General features: G+C 32.8%; 1 protein-coding gene across 1 annotated transcript in view; it reads left to right on the forward strand.

The window, feature by feature from the left end:
• The window catches only part of LOC141290727 (AP-1 complex subunit sigma-2), a 54,600-nt gene extending 39,198 nt beyond the window's left edge, over window positions 1–15,402 (forward strand). Inside the window, exon 6 of the mRNA XM_073822819.1 lies at window positions 11,429–15,402. The gene's annotated coding sequence lies outside the window, so the exon portion shown is untranslated. The remainder of the gene's footprint in view (window positions 1–11,428) is intronic.
• Window positions 15,403–17,817: the final 2,415 nt, after the last annotated feature.

Genomic DNA, 17,817 nt, shown 5'->3' on the forward strand with positions numbered 1-17,817 from the left:
CATTTCAGTAACCATTTTAGTATATCTTCTCAAGGGACAATACTATAGAAATGAAACTTGGATGTATTTTAGAGTAGTCAGTATGCAGCTTGTATAGCAGTATAGATTTACTGTCCTCTGAAAATAACTCAACATACAGCCATTATTGTCAAAATAGCTGGCGACAAAAGTGAGTACACCCTAAGTGATAACAGCAGTATGTTGTTTAACCATGCAAAGCCACATGTCCTGTTCATCATGTTTATGTTTTTGTCTGCTTGACAGGACCATACAACGTCGTGTATCTTGTGTTAAATCAGTTAAAATTAGGTGCTTTAAGTACAATTCTCTCATACTGACCACTGGATGTTCAACATGGCATCGAACTCTCTGAGGATTTGAGAATTAGGATTGTTGCTCTCCACAAAGATGGCCAAGGCTATACAAGGTTCAGTAACATCCTGAAACCGAGTTACACTACAGTGGTCAGGGTCATACAGAGGTTTTCCAAGATGGGTTTCATTCGGAACAGGCCTCGCAAGGGTCGGTCAACGAAGTTGAGCACTCGTTCTGTGCGTCAGGTGCAGAACCTGGCTACAAAAGACAGATCCATGCCAGCATTGCGTTAAAAGTTGCAAGCTGGCTCACAAGAAAGCACACAAACAGTTTGCTGAAGACAACCAATTCAAGAGCATGAATTACTGGAACCATGTCCTGTGGTCTGATGAGTCTATAAGATAAACTTGTTTGGCTCAGATGGTGTCCAGCATGTGTGGCGATGCCCTGGTGAGGAGTACCAAGAAAATTGTGTCTTGCCTAGAGTCAAGCATTGAGCTGGGAGCTGCATGAGTGCTGCTGATACTGGGGAGCTGCAGTTCTGAAGGAGAACATGATGCCTTCCCTCCAGAAACTAGGCTGAATGGCAGTTTTCCAACATGATAACGATCCCAAACACACCACCGAGATGACAGCTGCTTTACTGAAATGCAAGGGGTGTACTTACTTTTGTGACATACTGTACAAGGGGTAGTCAAACGTTCAGAGAATATGCCCATGATAAAACAGGAAAACTGTCCTCTTCAGTGTGATGTAATGATGCAGCTCCAGTCCTGCCAGACAGCTCTCGTTCTTAAAGGGCCCCCAGCACCATTTTCATACCACTATGTGTTACTTTTATTTAGTTCAAATGGTGACAGCATGAACTAAAACAACAAGTTTACAAACACAAAACTACTATACAAGTTACAACCCTGAACTGTGTCTGGTTATGTATTAAGACCAGCAGTATCAGCCAACATCAACGATCTATGGACAAAATAAAAACAGTTTTGGAAAGGGTTGAACCCAGCTTTCATATGGTATCAAAACCTAAAAAAGGTACAATTTCACCACTTGCTGGGTTTTCCTTGATCACATCACGTATGTTTTTTAAGATCCACCAGGCTTTAATGTCTCATACTGTCTGATACTATTACAGTATGGAGGAAAAAACAGCTTAGTTTTATTCAGAGGCATAAATTTAGCAAAAATATGCAATTATGTGCAGATCCTGATATTTATATGGACAAAAAGTGATGAAATTCTGATGTAACTCAATGATATCTTTACAAATGAAATGATCCAAACATATAATGCAGTGCAATCCAATTAATGGACGATTGAAAGATAAAGAAATAAATGTTCCGCAATGGATGTGAGATGTTTTGGAGGCTTGGAAAGATCATTTCTCTATTGAGGAACAGTGAAAGAAAAGCTTCTAGAAACAAACTTTCTCACAAAATCCTGATGATCAGATTTGAGAAAAATAATTAATAAAAAACGATTCATGGAGAATCAAGTAAAGCCTGACTGATTCAGTCCAGTTAGTGTTCTTGTACACTAGAAACACTTTTGCACTTCAGTGTTCAAAATACAAGTCATCAGTGTTTGATATTTATAGGTTTTGATTTGAAAACAGATTCATGTTTAGTGGTTAATGTTGGACAATGAATGTTTTGAATTACTTTAATCACTGAAAAATGAGCTGTGATTTAGTCATTGGCTGATATGATGTAAATGCATGTGTGTTTTGTAAAAAATGAAGAAAATGAAGTGCATTCTGTAGAAATAAACGCATGAAATGTGAGAAATTTAAAGATGTCTGCTTGTTTTTATAGCTTTAGTTTGAAAATCAAATAGAAAGAAATATTTTTATTTTATTTTGCATTAAAAAAAATCTGTTTTAGGAGCATTACTTGCATCTAAGTAATGCATTACATTTTTGGTTATTTTCATGACAATAAAGCATTAATTGCTGTAATATGAAAATATATGGGCATTGCATCATGCAAAAAAACTTTAAGTTTTAACATGCATGTTTATTTTTGTTTATTTATTTTAATATTGGCAAAGGTTTTCAACTAATTTTACATTTCCAATGCGACGAACAGGATAAGTTTGTTGAAATTTGACACATACAGTGTGGATGTAAGTTTGCTGAATTATGAAATATAATGTGTTTTTGTTTGATTTAATAGACTGAGTCGTTTCAAAAGTGGAGCAGGTTACTATTAATGAAAGATCAAAGATAACATGAATTACAAAAGTAAAATATAGCTGCTAGCAGCAATTACCGGGGTTCGAGCATTTAAGACCTTCATAGCTTCTTTGCTGTTAGGGTGTAGGTCAACATGAATTTAAATGGCTGACACCAGAAAACATCCATGATGGAGAATGCACTCACAAACAAAAGCGTTCACCAAAGTATATTTTTTAAATAATGTCAAACATTAAGAGAACAGTTTGATTGACAACAGTGGTCCTAGAGGCAAAGTTGTTCAGAATGAGGAGATATATCATATGAAATGAAGATATAGTGTTTGAGTGAATATGAGTTTTTTTCTTTAGCAATTTGAGGCCATTTACCATAGAAATCTTGTGTTTTTAAAGCATTTTTAACTGTTATAGCGCCACCTATGGTCCGATCTCCATGAAACTTTGCATGCTTGTTAAGAGTCATCTGACACATGATCATCCCAATTTTTGTAATGTTTTGAGTTTTGATTCAGGTTTTATAGGCTTTTGTATATATGTGGCCATGCCCCTTTTCTAAATGCCCCTTTTCTAGCTAACCAAAGGACAAAATTTAAAATTTTGTCATAATTATTGATCTAAAGAGTCTGGAGAATCAAGATTTGATCAAGATTAGGCAATAAAACATAGGACTGATTCGCAAAGTAGGTTTTTAACATAACTGAGAATAATTGATGAACGATTTGATTGACAGCAATGGTTCTTGAGGCAAAGTTGTTGAGCATGAGGAGATCTATCAAATAATGTGCATATTGTGTGGATGTGTGCACGTGATCACAGAGCCATAAAATGTCGTTAGCGCCAATTGTTGGCTGATTTCTTTAAGATTTCGTACAGACCTTTAGGGCCATAAGTCGAACATGCCCACCGAGTTTTGTTCCGATCTGCCTCCTTTAACCTGGTCTAATAAGTGTTCATGTTTCATGTTCATGTTTTTTGAGATACGCCAATGTCCTCATAGAAACTTATGGCACATTGGACAAAGACACTGCATACCAATTTCCACGTCAATTAGACTAACGCTTACGTAGTAATAGCTGTTTTGAAGTTCTTCCGTCTTATAGCGCCACCAAGTGGCAGAGCTACACTTTTTTTTTTTTTTTTTTTGACCAAAGAATGCACATGTGTGCCAAGATATCTCATTCCGTTCAAGAGTTATAGCCATTTTAGTAAAAATGGTCCCCCACCTGACGAGTGTTTTGGGGCCCCTTCGTGACGTTTTGGTTCTGGTCGGGCGAAAAACATAGGACTAGTTCACAAAAGTAGGTTTTGGACATAATTCAAATTTGCTGAATTTTTTGTCCTGACCCAAGGATTCCAAAAATGTAAACATTTTGAGTCTACGACACGGTTTAGGAGTTATTAGTGATTATTATTGGCGGATTTCTTTAAGATTTCGTACAGACCTTTAGGGCCATAAGTCGAACATGCCCACCGAGTTTTGTTTCCGATCGGCCTCCGTTAACCTGGTCTAATAAGTGTTTAGACTTCATGTTTTTTGAGATACGCCAATGTCCTCATAGACACTTATGGCACATTGGACAAAGACACTGCATACCAATTTCCACGTCAATTAGACTAACGCTTGCATAGTAATAGCTGTTTTGAAGTTTTTCCCTATTATAGCGCCACCAAGTGGCAGAGCTACAAAAAAAAGTTTTTATTTGACCAAAGAATGCACATGTGTGCCAAGATATGTCATTCCGTTCAAGAGTTATAGCCATTTTAGTAAAAATGGTCCCCCATCTGACTAGTGTTTTGGGGCCCCCTTCATGACATCTTGGTTCTGGTCGGGCGAAAAACATAGGACTAGTTCACAAAAGTAGGTTTTGGACATAATTCAAATTTGCTGAATTTTTTGTCGTGACCCAAGGATTTCAAAAATGTAAAAATTTTGAGTCTACGACACGGTTTAGGAGTTATTAGTGATTTTGCGTTTTTGATCGTTGTAGCGCCACCTACAGGCCGTTTGGGGTGAGACTTTGCAAGGTTCGTTCATCGAAGAGCTCTACCTTCTGCCCAAGTTTGAAGTCTCTAGGCCTTACGGTTTGGCCTGCACGATCAGTTTTAGCTGAGAAAAAAAAAAATCCTTACGATTTCAGCACTATGTGCTCGAACCCCTAATAATGAGTTTTGATGTTGACTTTGAAGAAAGACTGTACAGAGTGGAACTGAAATGAGATTGTCTTTTATTTCCTCTGGGTTGGTCTGATTCGTGTGATATATACAGTATATCACGTTGATTTCTGCTCTTGCTGGCCGTTAGTGGTCGAAACCTCCTCCTGGACTTCCACCACAGGGCCGAGCGCTAATTGGGTTTTAATTCCGATGGGAACTTTTGCAGCTTAGTAATCATGAATGATTCAGACTCCTGGAGGAAATGTTAAAGATCTGTCCGTGCAGCACTGGGATGCTTGTGTCTTTTGCTGATGTTTAAGACTAGAGCACTGAGCCAAACTCACATTCAGTCAATCCTCTGAACAAAATCAATTCACCTTGCTTAGAGAAGTGGTTTCTGCAGAATATGCACATTTTTGTCAGAGTTTTAGATTTAATGTGCTGAATCTACATTGGAAAAAGCAGTAACCTGCAGTTGTTATTTACTACACGATTTAAGCCATAAGATTGGTCGTTGTTTGTCAATTAATGTATTTACGTTGATTCATTAATGTTAAATGATATTTTTGATTTGAATAAAACCAGTTCATTTAGATTTTACAGATTTTTCTGCTGTGTAGTTCAATGTACACCATCTGTAAATCTGTAATGCTTAATTGCAGATTAATGGCACATTGGTAAACTTTAGATTTTATAACAAAGCTAACATTTTAATTATTTAGTGTTTGTTTGGTAAATATTTAGTTTTTAAAACAAAAACAGATAACATTTCAATTATTTAGTGTTAGGTAAATATTTAGTTTTTAAAACAAACAAAGATGGAATTTGAAATATTTTGTGCGTGTGAAAACAAAGATAACATTTTAATTATTTAGTGTTCGTTTGGTAAATATTTAGTTTTTAAAACAAAAACAAAGAAAACATTCAAATTATTTAGTGTTTGTTTAGTAAATATTTAGTATTTATATGAAAACAAAAATAAAATTTGAATTATTTAGTGTTGGTTTGGTAAATATTTAGTTTTAAAACAAAAAAACTAAGATAACATTCAAACTTTTTAGTATTTGTTTGGTAAATGTTTAGTTTTAAAACAAAAACAACATTTTAATTAATTAGTGTTTGATAAATATTTAGTTTTTAAAACAAAAACAGAGATAACATTCAAATGATTTATTATTTTTGGTAAATATTTAGTTTTAAAACAAAAACAAAGATAACATTCAAATGATTTAGTATTTTTGGTAATGTTTATGTTTAGTTTTAAAACAACAATAACATTTTAATTAATTAGTGTTCGGTAAATATTTAATTTTTTACAACAAAAACTAAAATAATATTCAAACTTTTTAGTGTTTGTTTGGTAAATATTTAGTTTTAAAACAAAAGCAAAGATAACATTTTAATTAATTAGTGTTTGGTAAATATTTGTTTTTTTGAAACAAAAACAAAGATAACATTCATATTATTTAGTATTTTTTGTAAATATTTAGTTGTTGTTTTTTAAACTGAGAACATTTGATTTGTTGCCAAATATTCAGATTTTATAACAACAACAACAAAGGTAACAGTTGAATTATATGGTGTTTGTTTGGTAAATATATATATATATTTTTTTTTTTATAACAGACAAACCTGACATTTGAATTACTTAGTGTTTTGGTTAAAAAAATCTATTAAAAAAAAAAAAACAAAGCTCACATTTGAATTATTTAGTGTTATCTGGTAATATTTTTCTTTATATCAAAAACATATATATTTATATTTAAATTATTTAGTGTTTTTGTAAATGTTTTTATAACAAAATCAAAGCCAACATTATAAATAAATTATATATAAATTATTTAGTGTTTTTGGTAAAGATTTACTCTTTAATAACAAAAGCAAAACTCAGATTTAAAATATTCATTTAAAATGTTTGGTTGGTAAATATTTAGTTAAAAAAAACAAAGGTAACAGTTGAATTAAATAGTGTTTGATAAATATTTAGTTTTTATAACAAAAACAAAGCCCATATTTATGTAATTTAAATTTTTTTTTTGTAAATATTTAGTTTTTATAATGAAATCAAAGCCACCATTTTAATTATTTAGTTTTTTTTGTAAATATTTACTTTTTAATAACAAACAAAACTCAGATTAGAATTATTTAGTGTTTATTTGGTAAATATTTAGTTTTTATAACAAAAAACAAAGGTAACATTTTAATTATTTAGTGTTTCTTTGGTAAATATTTCAGGTTTTTAAACAAAAAACGGATAACATTTTAATTATTTAGTGTTTTTTTGGGGTAAAATATTTAAGTTGTTAAGTTGTATATACTGTATATATATTATAACGTGACATTTGAATTATTTTTTTTTTTTACGTTTCGTTTTTTATATAAAAGAATCTAAGCTCACATTTAAATTGTTTAGTGTTATTTGGTAATATTTTGCTTTATATCAAAAACAAATATTTATATTTAAAATATTTAGTGTTTTTGTAAATGTATAACAAAATCAAATATTTAAATTATTTAGTATTTTTGGGTAAAAATTAGGTTTTTACAACAAAAACAAAGCGCATATTTAAATTCTTTTTTTTTTTTTTTTTGGGTAAATGGTTATTTTTAATACCAAAATCTAAGCCAACATTGAAATTATTTAGTATTTTGGGGTAAATAATAAGTTTTTAAAACAAAATCAAAACACATTTAAATAATTTTATGTTGTTATTTATTTATTTATTTATTTATTTATTTTTGGTAAATGGTTAGTTTTTATAACAAAATCAAAGCCAACATTAAAATTATTTAGTATGTTTGGATAAATATTAAGTTTTTAAAACAAAAACAAAACACATATTTACATAATTTAATTTTTTTTTTTTTTTTTTTTTTTTTTGTAAATGGTTAGTTTTTATAACAAAATCAAAGCCAACATTTAAATTATTATTATTATTTTTTATTTTTTTGCTAAATATTTAGTTTCTATAACAAAACCAAAACTTTGAAATATTAAGTGTTTGTTGGTAAATATTTAGTTGATGATCTTTCATCAGATTGCTCCACCTCTGAAGCGTCTCAGTGTCATGTAGGTTGTTTAATGTTAACCAGTCACTGTATTCGTCTAATCTTTGATGTTTTAACAGTTTCTTCTGGTACTTTCTTGCTGTGACGAAAAACTGTGAAATCCTTTTTGGAAACTTTAAGCATGCAAATAAAAGAACTGAACTTATTTATGTAATTTCTATCTCTTTTCCTCCCTATTTTTGGTCCCGATGATGTTCAGGATGCCAAAGTAAGTTCAGCTTGTTCTTTGTGCTGTGGTTCTGTGTTGTAAATGTATTTGTGTCATCAGTGAGTCATTCTACATGGCAGCCCACATGCTGATTATTTTCAGATCTCACCGGATAATTTTAGCTCGGCTCATCTCCATGTGCTTCATACATATCAAATAAACCTGCTGAGCTCAGAGGGGTGGCACCGCACAGCTAAATCTATCTAATAATTGCAAATGTATATTTAGCACGCTGTTTTTACTTGAGGACTGATATTTGATATCAGACGTCTGAGTGGGGAAAAGTTGTTCTGGGATGTCACCTCTTGGCCAGCGTATAAAACTCATAAAACATCTTTTCTGTCGACTGTTTGTGTTTGTGATATCTTTGTCTTCTGAAAGGTGCTTTACCTTTCAAAAGTTTTGTTAAATGAACTACATTGACTGTGTTATTTAAAAAAAAAAATTGTTTTTGAGCAAGTTATTCATTGCTTTGTAATACATTTCATTTCGCTTTATTCCAATAAGAAAAGCAATCGAAACATTAAAAAATGTTTTAAAAAAACTTATCTGCATGTTTACATAATGAATGCAAAATAAATGTAAATCTTTTTTCTATCAAAAAACCCCAACATTTATTCAACTTTTTTTAGGATTAATTTTTTTATCTAATAGTTACTGTTATAAATAATAAATAAATAATAATATAAACCCATAATTGTAATTAATTAGTGCTTTTGTATTATTATTATTTTTTATTAAATATTGGTTTATATAACTCTGTAAAGATTATTTATATATATATATATATATATAATTTTTTTCTTTATATATGTATTTTATTTATTTATTTATTTTTACACAAAAGCTCAAATTTAGAATATATAGTATTTTTTTGTTATTTATATATATTATTATGGATAAAAGGCAGCATTTGAATTATTTAACGTTGGTTTAGTTATTTAATTTTTTTTTATAATAAAACACACAGCCAATATTTTAATGCTTTAGTAATTGTTAAATTGTTACATACTTGTATTTTATAACCCAAACCCAAAATTTCAATACTATTAATAACTATTTTCTAACATTCGAATTTTATTAGTAAATATTTGTTTTTCATCATAACAAAGGCAAATCCATTATTTTATTTATTGATTTATTTGTTGTGGTAAATGTGTCTTTTTATAATAAAACACAAAGCTAACATTTGAAATATAAAATTTTTGTTTGGAAAATTTTGTTTATAGAACATAAAGCCAACATTAGATTTTTGCGTTTTTCGTAACTATTTCTTGGTAAATAATAAATATAATATAAACATTTGAATGATTTAATGTTTGTTTGGTAAATATTTAGTTTAAAAAAAAAACATGTAACATTTGAATTATTTACTTTTTGTTTGGAAAATATGGAATGTTTGCCAAATATTTATTGTTTATAGCAAAAACAAAGATAACATTTGAATTATTTTGTGTTTATTTGGTAAAAATTAAAGTGTTTTTAACAGGCAACTCCTAGTTAAGGTTTTTCTTTTCTTTTTATAACAAAATCAGAGCTTACGAGTGAATTGTGTTGGTAATATTTAGTTTTATATCAAAAACAGCATATTTTCCATGGTAGTAATGTTTGGTGTTTTTTGTAAATATTTAGTAGTTTATATTTGAAACATTCTAAACATTAGAATTTTTTTCATTTTTGGTAAATATTTCTTGTTAAATAATAAATATAATATAAAATAAACATTTTAATTATTTGGTGTTTGTTTGGTAAATATTAAAGTTTTTTTGTTTGTTTGTTATTTTACAATATTTGGTAAATATTCAGTTTTGTAACAAAAACAAAGATTTGTTTGGTGAATATTTAGTGTTTATAGCAAAAACAAAGGTAACATTGAATTATTTAGTGTTTGTTTGGTAAATGTTTCGTTTTTTAACAAAAACAAAGATAACATTTGAATTATCTGGTGTTTGTTTGGTAAATATTAAAGGTTTTTTGTTTGTTTGTTATTTTACAATATTTGGTAAATATTCAGTTTTGTAACAAAAACAAAGATTTGTTTGTTTTTGCTATAAACACTAAATATTTACCAAACAAATCTTTGTTTTTGTTGCAAAACTGAATATTTACCAAATATTGTAAAATAACAAACAAACAAAAAAACTTTAATATTTACCAAACAAACACCAGATAATTCAAATGATATCTTTGTTTTTGTTAAAAAACGAAACATTTACCAAACAAACACTAAATAATTCAATGTTACCTTTGTTTTTGCTATAAACACTAAATATTTACCAAAGGTAACATTGAATTATTTAGTGTTTGTTTGGTAAATGTTTAGTTTTTTAACAAAAACAAAGATATCATTTGAATTATCTGGTGTTTGTTTGGTAAATATTAAAGGTTTTTTGTTTGTTTGTTATTTTACAATATTTGGTAAATATTCAGTTTTGTAACAAAAACAAAGATTTGTTTGTTTTAGCTATAAACACTAAATATTTACCAAACAAATCTTTGTTTTTGTTGCAAAACTGAATATTTACCAAATATTGTAAAATAACAAACAAACAAAAAAACTTTAATATTTACCAAACAAACACCAGATAATTCAAATGATATCTTTGTTTTTGTTAAAAAACGAAACATTTACCAAACAAACACTAAATAATTCAATGTTACCTTTGTTTTTGCTATAAACACTAAATATTTACCAAAGGTAACATTGAATTATTTAGTGTTTGTTTGGTAAATGTTTAGTTTTTTAACAAAAACAAAGATATCATTTGAATTATCTGGTGTTTGTTTGGTAAATATTAAAGGTTTTTGTTTGTTTGTTATTTTACAATATTTGGTAAATATTCAGTTTTGTAACAAAAACAAAGATTTGTTTGGTAAATATTTAGTGCTTATAGCAAAAACAAAGGTAACATTGAATTATTATTCAATAATTACATAATAATTACATTTAAATTTAGTATTTTATGATAATTTATTTATCTTAACAAAAGCAAAGCCCATGTTATTTAGTGTTTTTGTGGATATTTAGATTTCCAACAAACAGAGCCCATGTTTACAATATGTGGTGAGTTTTTTTGGGGGGGTAAATATTTAGTAATTTCTATACTTATATTTGAACATTCTAAACATTAGAATTATTCGTTTTTGGTAAATAGTTCTTGGTAAATTCTAAATATAATATAAATATGATGGCAAAACCCACATTTGAATTTAATAATAATGACCAATTTATGAATTTTTCTGTGATATATTTTGATGATAAATAATTGGCTTTTATAACACACAGCCAATGTCTGACATTAATAGTGTTTGTGTAGTAAATCCTGTTTTAAAAGCCAAATACTGGCAGCATTTGAGTTACTTTACTATGTTGGAGTGTATTTGGTGTCTATAGCGGAGTTTCAGGGTTTGCATGTGTTGCATTTTGAGTGATTTCAATGGTTGAGCGTGTGATCAGGGAAAGTGTTGATCTTCCTCCCACAGGAAGCAGAGACTCCCCGCAGTGTCCTCGAGGAGATCGGACTCACATAAACCCCTACGAGACGACCGTCCCAAACACACACACACACACGCACACACACACACACACACACACACACACACACACACACTGAGACCACCTAAAGATGTAGCAAACACACACATACACACACTTCACCATGTTTCCGTGTTGGTCGTCTTTCTTTCCTCTTCATGCGATTTGTGAGCAGAAGTAGTTGCAGAAATGTGTTGAGCGCCGGACGACACATCCTACTTTACATCTGCTGTGACCATCACCGTCCCACACGCGCCGTGCTGCTTTGCTTTTGCAAATATATGTGATTCTCTCATCGTTTGGAGACGTTATAATCAGATATTCCCACTGTAGACACTCAATCGACTAGCTTTACGGTGTTTGGAAACGTATTATGTGGTTTAGGGAATTTATATAATTTAGAAAATATAAGACACAAAAGGGATTCATTCACAAAACCAAAGAGTGCTTTCTTGTGTTAGACGGTAGTTTAAAGTGGTAAACATCAGCACACGGACACGAGACATACTCTACACAAGTATATGAATGCAAATATGTCAATGCTTGAAAAATATTTAGGCCTAAATAAAGATTTATGAATTTGAATTGCACAGTTTGAATCACAGTTTTAATGTAAACAAACTAATAAACTTGATGTGATGGATATTTGTCAGTCATTATATAAATGGGTCATTCCGTGGTTCAAATTTTTAATTTTGCCAATATTTTTTCTGTCAAAAGATAGACATGTATAGTGATGAAAGCCAAAATATTAAATGTCATGGATGAATATAGACTGAGTAATCCAGTATTTTGTAGAGGGGGTCAAAATTGCAAATTTCACCTGAGATTTAGAGGGATTGGTAGCACTATTAGTAGAATCTGTTGACTTTAGCAGTCTTTTCTTGCATTATGTGCCAATGGTGACCATTCAAAAATGGGGAAGCAGCACTTTTCAAGTTTTTTCTACAAAGTTTGCATGCCTGTAACTCAAGAAGTATTAAAGATATCTTAATGCCCTTTTAGATATTGGGTCTTAATAAACTTTCCTTTTGGCATCTTTATTTTTAATGCCCTATGAGATTTGGTTCCAGAGATATTGAAATTTTAATATGGCTCCAGGAGTAAATCATTTAAATGTACACATTTTCACTGGGTCAGTTAGCGAAAATATTGTACTATACTTTCTTTTAAAGAGGAATGTCTGAAGAACAAATAATATTAAAACTAGAGGTGCTCGTTTAAAAATGACTTCAGAAAGACGACAGCATCATTATCTTATTTGTACACAGAGATTGGTAACACTATTAGTAAAATCGGTTGACTTTAGCAATCTTTGTTGCATTATGTGCCAATGGTGACCATTCAAAAATGGAGAAACGGTACTTTTCAAGTTTTTTATTACAATGTTTGCATATCTGTAACTCAAGAAGTATTAAAGATATTATAATGCCCTTTTAGATATTGGGTCTTCATAAACTTTCCTTTTGGCATCTTTATTTTTAATGCCCTATGAGTTTCAGTTCCAGAGATATTGAAATTTTAATATGGCTCCAGAACTAAATCATTAAAATGTAAAATATGATACTACTTATCTTTTAAAGAGAAATGTCCAAAGAACAAATAATATTAAAACTAGAGGTGCTCGTTTAAAAATGACTTCAGAAAGATGGTAGCATCATTATCTTATTTTTACACTGAGATTGCTGGGTCTGTTAGTAAAATCTGTTGATTTTAGCAGTCTTTGTTGCATTGTTTGTCAATGGTGATCATTAAAAATAGGGAAACAGCACTTTTGAAGTTTTTCTACAAAGTTTGCATGTTTGTTTCTCAAGAAGTATAAAAATATCTTAATGCCCTTTTTGATATTGGGTCTTAACTAACTTTCCTTTTAGGATATTTTATTTTTAATGCCGTATGAGATTTGGTTCCAGAGATAAAAAAAAAGGTTTATTAACAACTAGACTCTAAAATCATATTGGGATATATTTAATACTTATAGTTATAGGCATGCAAACTTTGGAAAAATAACATCTATGGCATCTCTAGTTTCAATATTATTTGTTTTTCAGACATTCCTCTTGAAAAGAAAAGAAAAGAAGCATTATATCTTTTCCAATTGACCCATATTTGGTTTTTGACCACTGAAAATTTGTTCATTATAATGATTTACTCTTGGAGCCATTTGAAAATCCAATATCTCTGGAACTGAAACTCATAGGGCATTAAAAATAAAGATGCCAAAAGGAAAGTTTGTTAAGACTCAATATCTAAAAGGGCATTATAATATCTTTAATACTTCTTGAGTTGCAGGCATGCAAACTTGAGAAAAACTGGAAAAGTGCTGTTTCCCCATTTTTAAATGGTCACCATTGGCACATAATGCAACAAAGATTGTTGAAGTCTTAAGATTTTACTTATAGAGCTGCCAATCTCTGTGTACAAATAAGATACTGATGAGGACATCTTTTTGAAGTCATTTTTACCCCCTGTAACTTGGCTCTGAATCTCAGGTGAAAATTGCCATTTTGACCCCCTCTACAAAATAGTGGATTACTCAGTAAATATTCATCAACATATTACATATTTGGCTTTCATCACTATACATGTCTATCTTTCTTCAGACAAATTATAAGCAAAATCCAAAATTTGAGCCGGAGAACTCCGGTTAAGTTCACACAGAATGACCCACATGCAATTCAAATAAATCTGAAATTTAGGCCTACATATTTGTTAGTTTTTTTTTTTGTCTGTGGTTGGTTTTCTCTTGAAGTTGTACTTGAGTAAAGTATGTTTCTGTCAAACTGGTTTCATTCCACTAACCTGAACAACCTCACTGATTTTCCACTGTGTTAACCAGGCAACTAACACTTGACCACTGTTAACTTTACTGTATCTGTGGCATTTAATGAAATAAGGAGTTATATTTGAGTAAGTTGATTATTTCACCATGACAGTATTGTTCACGGAGCATGAAGCTCCATTTTGAAGCAGTTCACCCAAAAATGAATATTTGCTACTCTCCCTCAGGTCATCCAAGATGTAGATGAGATCATCAGATTTGGAGAAATGTAGCATTACAGTGCTTGCTCACCAATGAGTGTGAAAGGGTGCCATTAGAATGAGAGTCCAAACAGATGATAAAACATCACAATAATCCACTCCAGTCCATCAGTAAACATCATGAGAAACCAAAAGCTATGTTTATAAGAAACAAGTCCATCATTAAGGTGTTCAAACCGCCACTACTCTAGTGTAAAAGTCCATCTCCTATTGTATCTCACATTAAAATCAAGCCACATATTTGTTTAGAGCTGTTTTGGCTAGTAAATGGTGCTTGATCTGTGCAGATTTCTCTCCTGATTGAGAGAGGACCACTTTTTCACTGGAGGAAGATTTATTATGGATTATGGACTCAAATTCTAGTTAAAAATGGGGTAATGATGGAATTGTTTCAGCTTTTGGTTTCTCAAGATGTTAACTGATGGACTGGGTTGGTGTGGATAACTTGAGGATTATTGTAATGTTTCTATCAGCTGTTTGGACTCTCATTCTGATGGCACCCATATTCACATCTATTGGTGAGCAAGTGATGCAATGCTACATTTCTCAAAATCTAATGAAGAAACAAACTAATCTACATCTTGGATGCCTTCAGGGTAAGTATAAGTACATTTAGTAATTTTCATTTTTGGCCGAACAATTGCTTTAATTGGTTAGTTAGCATGCGCGTAATGACTAGCAGATTGTTACATGCGTGTTGTTTAACGTTAAATGTTCTGTACATATGTTAGTTTTCACTGGCCGGTTTACAGACGTCACTCATCTACACGTCAAGCTCTTGTTCATGTTCACGAGTCCATCTCGCTCTGGAGAGACGCTGTGTGTCAGACTGAAATCAACTGTGTTTGTTGTTGAAAATGAAATAAATTTGTCTACAGAAGTTTAGAAGTGCTTAGTCTGTTTCTTTTGTGTAACTTTTTACATTTGTTTTATTTATTTTTTCACTTTTGGCAAATATCTGATACTTCAGGAAATTTATTCACGTGTTTTAATTTTTGACATTTTGTGCAATATTTACTTTATTAAGTGATTTGGCAGATATTTTATTTTTGGGCTATATCTTTTTTTTTAATAATAATAATAATTTTGGACAGAATCACTGTTTTACGGCTGATTAGTCAGCCAGCAATTCATTGAATGAACCAAATAACATCAACTATGGATACAAATATCCAAAATATAGTGAAAACGTCTCTGGTTACGTACTTAACCCATGTTCTCTGAGTAGGGAACGAGACGCTGTGTAATAGCTTACGCATTGGGAACACCACCAGGTGTGACGATTGTCTGAACCCTGAATAGAATCATGCCAGTTCATTGGCTGATGGTGCGAGGCACTTACCAAGAAGGTAATCTAGGAGGACGAACTGGCCTCAAGCGCTTAACTTCATGCAAAAAGGAGGAGACCAAACGGTGTCTACCTATTGGGACATTGTCCGAGCCCCTTCGAGCAGCAATAGCCGCGACGTAGACTCTCGGGGTGGTAGCGGCCGCTCCAGCCGAAAAACTTATCCTGCAGAAATTCCAGCACTGAACCAACTGGGCAGCTGACTGGGTCGAAACGATCCCAAATCTGAGCCACCGTACAGCGGTTCATACTGCCATCGTCAGGATGGACCAATGCCATATTGTCCATCCTGACAATGACATGAGAGTGCATTAGGAACAGAAGAAAGTGAACAAGAGCCAGAAAGACGGCTCTCAGTTCCAGACTGTTTATGTGCCAGGTAAGGTACTTGCCCATCCAGGGACCACAAGCCAGCCTGCCCTCAAAGACCGCACCCCAACCTGAGAGGAAAGCATTCATCAAGATCATCTGGCAATGACAGGGCCTGTCCACAAGGAGACGCGTTTCGCTGTATACGTATAAATTTTTTTATCGTATTGGCGTTTCATCCACACGGATCCGGCGTTTTAGGAGACTGAATCCGCTATTTTTGAAACCGGGTCCCAAAGTGGATAAATCTGAAAACGACACCCTCACGGTTTCGTGTGTACAGCCAATACATATATTTTGTGAAACAATGTCATCACATCACGTGTCGGCTGCGTCACACGTAACAGCAACAACAATAATGGCGGACTACATGATTGTGTTCGTGTTGCTACTAAGCCTACTAGCTTTATTACAGCAAAATCTATTGCTTCTATGCAACTGTTATGAGCAACAAGCGATAATGTTCGCATCTTCGTCTTCTTCCTCTTAGTTCGTATACAGCGCGCAAGGTTATGCGCATGCTCAAAGTCTTCTTCTCCGTGTATAGCGTATCTCTATGGCAGAATTACAGCACCCCACACTGGTCTGGCATATATACTACACCGTTTTCAGTGGTTTCGTGTTTACGGAATTTTTTTTTAGAAAATAGGGATAGGGAACGCACCGGCTTCGTGTGGACGGAGCCACAGACTATTCCCATTTTCACCCCTTTTTGGAGAAAAATGGGGTCCCGCCACACTGAGAGGCCGTGGCTGAAACTCACAGTGTGTGAAGAGACTGCCAGGAGGGACGGACTCCCACAGACTTCATTCACCAGAGAAATGGCCTCACATGGAGCAGCCCCAAGGGAAGAACTGGGGAAGCCGCTGCTAAAAGGTCTAGGAACCTGTGACATAGGCCCACTGACACATGACGGCCTGACCTGAAGCAGGCCATACACAATTTGATGCTTTCGACGGGCCTGCATCGAGGTCGAGTCCAGACACACTCTCAAAAACGTGGTCTGCTGAGCCGGAGTGAGTACACTCTTCTTGCCATTTTAACCTGAGGTCTAGAGCGCGAAGGTTGAGAAGAAGGAAGTCCCTGTGACGAATCAACTGCTCTGTGGAACTGGCTAGAACGAGCCAGTCGTGCAGATAATTGAGAATTCGGATCCCCTGGAGCCTCAATGGCAGAGCAGCATCCATACACTTGGTGAATGTCCTCAGGGCCAGAGCTAGACCGAAAGGAAAAACCTTGTATTAGTAAGCCTTTCCCCCAAAGGCAAACCTGAGGAACTTCCTGTGCCTCTGAACGACCTGAATGTGGAAGTAGGCATCCTTCAAGTCGACAGTGACAAACCAGTCCCCCTCCTGGACCTGAGAAAGAATGCTCTTGAGCATCAGCATCCTGAACTTCCCTCTGTAGAGAGAATAATTCAAACTGGATTGTACAAAGAACCCAGGGTGACACTCCCTGCAGGTCCTCAGTGGGCTGCGACCCTGAGGGGAGAAAACCTAGAGTGTCTCCTACCTTCAACGATCGCCATAGAGAGGGGGGTTGCCTGCGGACCTTGAGATACATCTAGCGGCAAGGATA

The sequence above is a fragment of the Garra rufa genome, chromosome 18, assembly GCF_049309525.1.
Source record: "Garra rufa chromosome 18, GarRuf1.0, whole genome shotgun sequence".
Taxonomy (NCBI): Eukaryota; Metazoa; Chordata; class Actinopteri; order Cypriniformes; family Cyprinidae; genus Garra; species Garra rufa.